Source organism: Triticum aestivum, chromosome 7D (genome assembly GCF_018294505.1).
Source record: "Triticum aestivum cultivar Chinese Spring chromosome 7D, IWGSC CS RefSeq v2.1, whole genome shotgun sequence".
Classification (NCBI taxonomy): Eukaryota; Viridiplantae; Streptophyta; class Magnoliopsida; order Poales; family Poaceae; genus Triticum; species Triticum aestivum.
This window is the reverse complement of record NC_057814.1, coordinates 451950077-451956076: the sequence shown is the minus strand read 5'-3', so window position 1 is coordinate 451956076 and position 6000 is coordinate 451950077.

Below are 6000 nucleotides of genomic sequence, written 5' to 3'. Positions count from 1 at the left end.
GAGGTATGAGACCTCTGACAAGTACTTTGCCTACAAGATGGAGGTGAATAGCTCAACCAGTGAGCATGTGCTCAAAATGTCTGGGTACTACAATCACTTGAGTCAAATGGGAGTTAATCTTCCAGATAAGATAGTGATTGACAGAGTTCTCTAGTCACTATCACCAAGATATTAGAACTTCGTAATAAACTATAATGTGCAAGGGATAACATGATAAATTCCCGAGCTCTTCGCGATGCTGAAACCAGCGAAGGTAGAAATCAAGAAAGAAGCATCAAGTGTTGATGGTTAACAAGACCACTAGTTTCAAGAAAAAGGGCAAAGGAAAAGAAAGGGAACTGCAAGAAGAATGACAAGCAAGTTGCTACTCCCATGAAGAAGCCCAAAGCTAGACCTAAGCTTGAAACTGAGTGCCTCTGTTGCAAAGGAAATGGTCACTGGAAGCGGAACTACCCCAAATACTTGGCTGATAAGAAGGATGGAAAAGTGAACATAGGTATATTTGATATACATGTTATTGATGTGTACTTTACTAGTGTTCATAGTAACCCCAAGGTATTTGATACCGGTTCAGTTGCTAAGATTAGTAACTCGAAACAGGAGTTGCAAAGTGAACAGAGACTAGTTAAGGGTGAGGTGACAATGTGTGTTGGAAGTGATTCCAAGGTTGGTAAGATCACCATTGCAAACTCCCTCTACCTTCGGGATTAGTGTTGAACCTAAATAAATTTGGTGTTTTCGTTGAGCATGAATATGATTGGATCATGTTTATTGCAATACGGTTATTCATTTAAGTCAGAGATAATTGTTGTTCTATTTACATGAATAAAACCTTCTATGGTCATACACCCAATGTTAATGGTTTATTGAATCTCGATCGTAGTGATACACATATTCATAATATTGATGCCAAAAGATGCAAAGTTGATAATGATAGTGCAACATATTTGTGGCACTGCCGTTTAGGTCATATTGGTGTAAAGCGCATGAAGAAACTCCATGCGGATGGACTTTTGGAATTACTTGATTATGAATCATTTGATACTCGCGAAGCATGCCTCATGGGCAAGATGACTAAAACTCCGTTCTCCAGAACAATGGAGCGAGCCACTGACTCACTGGAAATAATACATGCCGATATATGCGGTCCGATGAGTGTAGAGGCTCGTGGCGGCTATCATTATTTTCTGACCTTCACAGATGATTTGAGCAGATATGGGTATATCTACTTGATGAAACACAAGTCTGAAACATTTGAAAAGTTCACAGAATTTCAGAGTGAAGTGGAGAATCATCGTAACAAGAAAATAAAGTTTCTACGATCTGATCGCGGAGGCGAATATTTGAGTTATGAGTTTGGCCTTCATTTAAAACAACGTGGAATAGTTTCACGACTCACGCCACCTGGAACACCACAGCGTAATGGTGTGTCCGAACATCGTAACCGTACTTTATTAGATATGTTGTGATCTATGATGTCTCTTACCGATTTACCACTATCATTTTGGGGTTATGCATTAGAGACAGCTACATTCACATTAAATAGGGCACCATCTAAATCCGTTGAGATGACACCATATGAACTGTGGTTTGGTAAGAAACCTAAGATGTCGTTTCTTAAAGTTTGGGGTTGTGATGCTTATGTGAAAAAGCTTCAGCCTGAAAAGCTCGAACCCAAATCGGATAAGTGAGTCTTCATAGGATACCCAAAAGAAACTATTGGGTACACCTTCTACCACAGATCCAAAGGCAAGATCTTTGTTGCTAAGAATGGATCCTTTCTAGAGAAATAGTTTCTCTCGAAAGAAGTGAGTGGGAGGAAAGTAGAACTTGATGAGGTAATTGTACCTTCTCTCGAATTGGAAAGTAGATCATCACAGAAAACCGTTCCCGTGATGCCTACACCAACAAGAGAGGAAGCTAATGATAATGATCATGAAACTTCAGATCAAGTTACTACCAAACCTCGTAGGTCAACCAGAGCACGTTCCGCACCAGAATGGTACGGTAATCCTGTTCTGGAAGTCATGTTACTAGACCAGGATGAACCTACAAACTATGAGGAAGCGATGATGAGCCCAGATTCCGCAAAATGGCTTGAGGCCATGAAATCTAAGATAGGATCCATGTATGAGAATAAAGTATGGACTTTGGTTGACTTGCCCGATGATCGACAAGTCATAGAGAATAAATGGATCTTCAAGAGGAAGACGGACGCTGATAGTAGTGTTACTATCTACAAAGCTAGACTTGTCGAAAAAGGTTTTTGACAAGTTCAAGGTGTTGACTACGATGAGATTTTCTCATTCGTAGCGATGCTTAAGTCTGTCTGAATCATGTTAGCATTTGCCACATTTTTTGAAATCTGGCAAATGGATGTCAAAACTGCATTCCTTAATGGATTTCTTAAAGAAGAGTTGTATATGATGCAACCAGAAGGTTTTGTCGATCCTAAAGGTGCTAACAAAGTGTGCAAACTCCAGCGATCCATCTAGGGACTGGTGCAAGCATCTCGGAGTTTGAATATACACTTTGATAAGGTGATCAAAGCATATGGTTTTATACAGACTTGTGGTGAAGTCTGTATTTACAAGAAAGTGAGTGGGAGCACTACAGCCTTTCTGATAAGTATATGTGAATGACATATTGTTGATCGGAAATGATGTAGAATTTTCCAGAAAGCATAAAGGAGTTTTTGAAAGGAGCTTCTTAAAGAAAAACCTCAGTGAAGCTGCTTACATATTGGGCATCAAGATCTATAGAGATAGATCAAGACGCTTGATAAGATTTTTTCAACGAGTATATACCTTGACAAAATTTTGAAGTAGTTCAAAATGGAACAGTCAAAGAAGGATTTCTTGCCTGTGTTGCAAGGTGTAAAGTTGAGTAAGACTCAAAATCGGACCACGGCAGAAAATAGAAAGAGAATGAAAGTCATTCCCGATGCCTCAGCTATAGGTTCTATAAAGTATGCTATGCTGTGTACCAAACCTATTGTGTACCATGCCATGAGTTTGGCAAAGGGGTACAATAGTGATCCAGGAGTAGATCACTGGACATCGGTCAAAATTATCCTTAGAAGACTAAGGAGATATTTCTCGGTTATGGAGGTGATAAAGAGTTCGTCGTAAAGAGTTACGTCGATGGAAGCTTTGACACCGATCTGGATGAATCTGAGTCTCAATCTGGATACATATTGAAAGTGGGAGCAATTACCTAGAGTAGCTCTGTGCAGAGCATTGTAGACATAGAAATTTCCAGAATACATACGAATCTGAATGTGGCTGACCTGTTGACTAAACTTCTCTCACAAGAAAAACATGATCACACCTTAGTACTCTTTGGGTGTTAATCACATAGCAATGTGAACTAGATTATTGACTCTAGTAAACCCTTTGGGTGTTGATCACATGGCGATGTGAACTATGGGTGTTAATCACATAAAGATGTGAACTATTAGTTTTAAATCACATGGCGATGTGAACTAGATTATTGACTCTAGTGCAAGTGGGAGACTGAAGGAAATATGCCCTAGAGGCAATAATAAAGTTGTTACTTTATATTTCCTTATATCATGATAAATGTTTATTATTCATGCTAGAATTGTATTAACCGGAAACTTGATACATGTGTGGATACATAGACAAAACACGGTGTCCCTAGTAAGCCTCTACTAGACTAGCTCATTAATCAAATATGGTTAAGTTTCCTAACCATAGACATGTGGTGTCATTTGATGAACGGGGTCACATCATCAGGAGAATGATGTGATGGACAAGACCCATCTGTTAGCTTAGCATAGTGATCGTTATGTTTTATTGCTATTGCTTTCTTCATGACTTATACATATTCCTTTGACTATGAGATTATGCAACTCCCGGATACCGGAGGAATACCCTGTGTGCTATCAAACGTCACAACGTAACTGGGTGATTATAAATATGCTCTACAGGTATCTCCGAAGGTATATGTTGGGGTGGCATAGATCGAGATTAGGATTTTTCACTCCGAGTATCGGAGAGGTATCTCTGGGCCCTCTCGGTAATGGACATCATAATAAGCCTTGCAAGCAATGTAACTAATGAATTAGTTATAGGATGATGCATTACAGAACGAGTAATGAGACTTGCCGGTAACGAGATTGAACTAGGTATGAAGATACCGACGATCGAATCTCGAGTAAGTAACATACCGATGACAAAGGGAATAGCGTATGTTGTCATAACGGTTCGACCGATAAAGATCTTCGTAGAATATGTGGGAGCCAATATGAGCATCTAGGTTCCGCTATTAGTTATTGACCGGAGAGGTGTATCTGTCATGTCTACATAGTTCTCGAACCCGTAGGGTCCACACGCTAAACATTCGATGACAATTTGTAATATATGAGTTATGTGATTTGGTGACCGAAGATTGTTCGGAGTCCCGGATGAGATCACGAACATGACGAGGAGTCTCGAAATGGTCGAGAGGTAAAGATTGATATATTGGACGATAGTATTCGGACACCAGAAGAGTTTCGGAATGTATCGGGTACATATCGGAGTACCGGGGGGGTTACCGGAACCCCCCGGGGGAAGATATGGGCCATATGGGCCATAGGAGGGAGTCAAGCCAGCCCACAAGGGGTGGCGCACCTCCCCCCAAAGGAGGAGTCTGAATTGGACAGGGGAAGGGGGCGGCGCCCCCTTTCCTTCTCCTCTCTCTCCTTCCCCCTTTCCCCTTCCGTTAAAAGGAAGGGGGGGGCAAATTGGACTAGGAGCCCAAGTAGGACTCCTCCCACTTGGGGCGTGCCTAGACCGGCCTCCTCCCCTCTACCTCCTTTATATATGGGGTCGGGGGGCGCCTCTAACACATCAATTGTTCCAAGCCGTGTGCGGCACCCCCCTCCACAGTTTACTCCTCCGGTCATATTCACGTAGTGCTTAGGCGAAGCCCTGCGCCGATCACTTCACCATCACCGTCACCACGTCGTCGTGCTGACGGAACTCTTCCTCGACACTTTGCTGGATCAAGAGTTCGAGGGACGTCATCGAGCTGAACGTGTGCTGAACTCGGAGGTGCCGTACTTTCGGTACTTGATCGGTTGAATCGCGAAGACGTTCAACTACATCAACCGCATTAAGCTAACGCTTTCGCTTTTGGTCTACGAGGGTACGTGGACACACTCTCCCCCTCTCCTTGCTATGCCTCTCCTAGATAGATCTTGCGTGAGCGTAGGAATTTTTTTGAAATTGTATGCTACGTTTCCCAACACTCACATCAAAGGAGACCCGATCGACAACACGATACGCAGAACAGTCAGCAGGTGCTTTTGCTGACCCGAAACCCCGCTCGCCCGGGAGGGACCCCGTCATGGAGTGCGACGACTATGGGCTGACCTAGGTCGATTCACTCGCCCCTAGAGTCTTGGGGTTCACAGTTCTCAAACACGAGGAACAACAAAGAACGAGACAGAAAACGAGGAAGAGATAAAACATAGATGAAAAAGTAGCATATTGATTTGTTCGATTGTGTGTTGTTCAATCAGCCGTCGCCTAAAACATATATAAGAGGCGGCTGGACATACCATACAATCAAATGATTCATCTAGACTTTCCTTACAAGAACAATTACATTAATTCACGTCCTAGAGTCCTAGTTCTAGTCAAACTCGGATTCAGAAAGAATCTGGCCCAAACTTCTGTCTTGCTTCTTACACGGATAATGGAATTTGCATATGACCTCCGATCAAGATGGCCCAAACATCAAATTTGTGCGCCTCGATGAGACGAACAACTCTCGTGTTGATCACTTTTCCAAAGTAAGCCATCTCTAATACTCCACGGGACCATCTTTAAGTTTCTCTTGGACTAGGTTATGCAGGTGACTGGACTATTTAGGACTTGTGGCCATTTTGCAGGTCGCATACTATCTCAGATGATGATGACCTAAGAAGCTTTGACGTTATGAACAACTTCCGTGTTGAAAACTTTTCCATCCGAGGCCATCTAGATAACC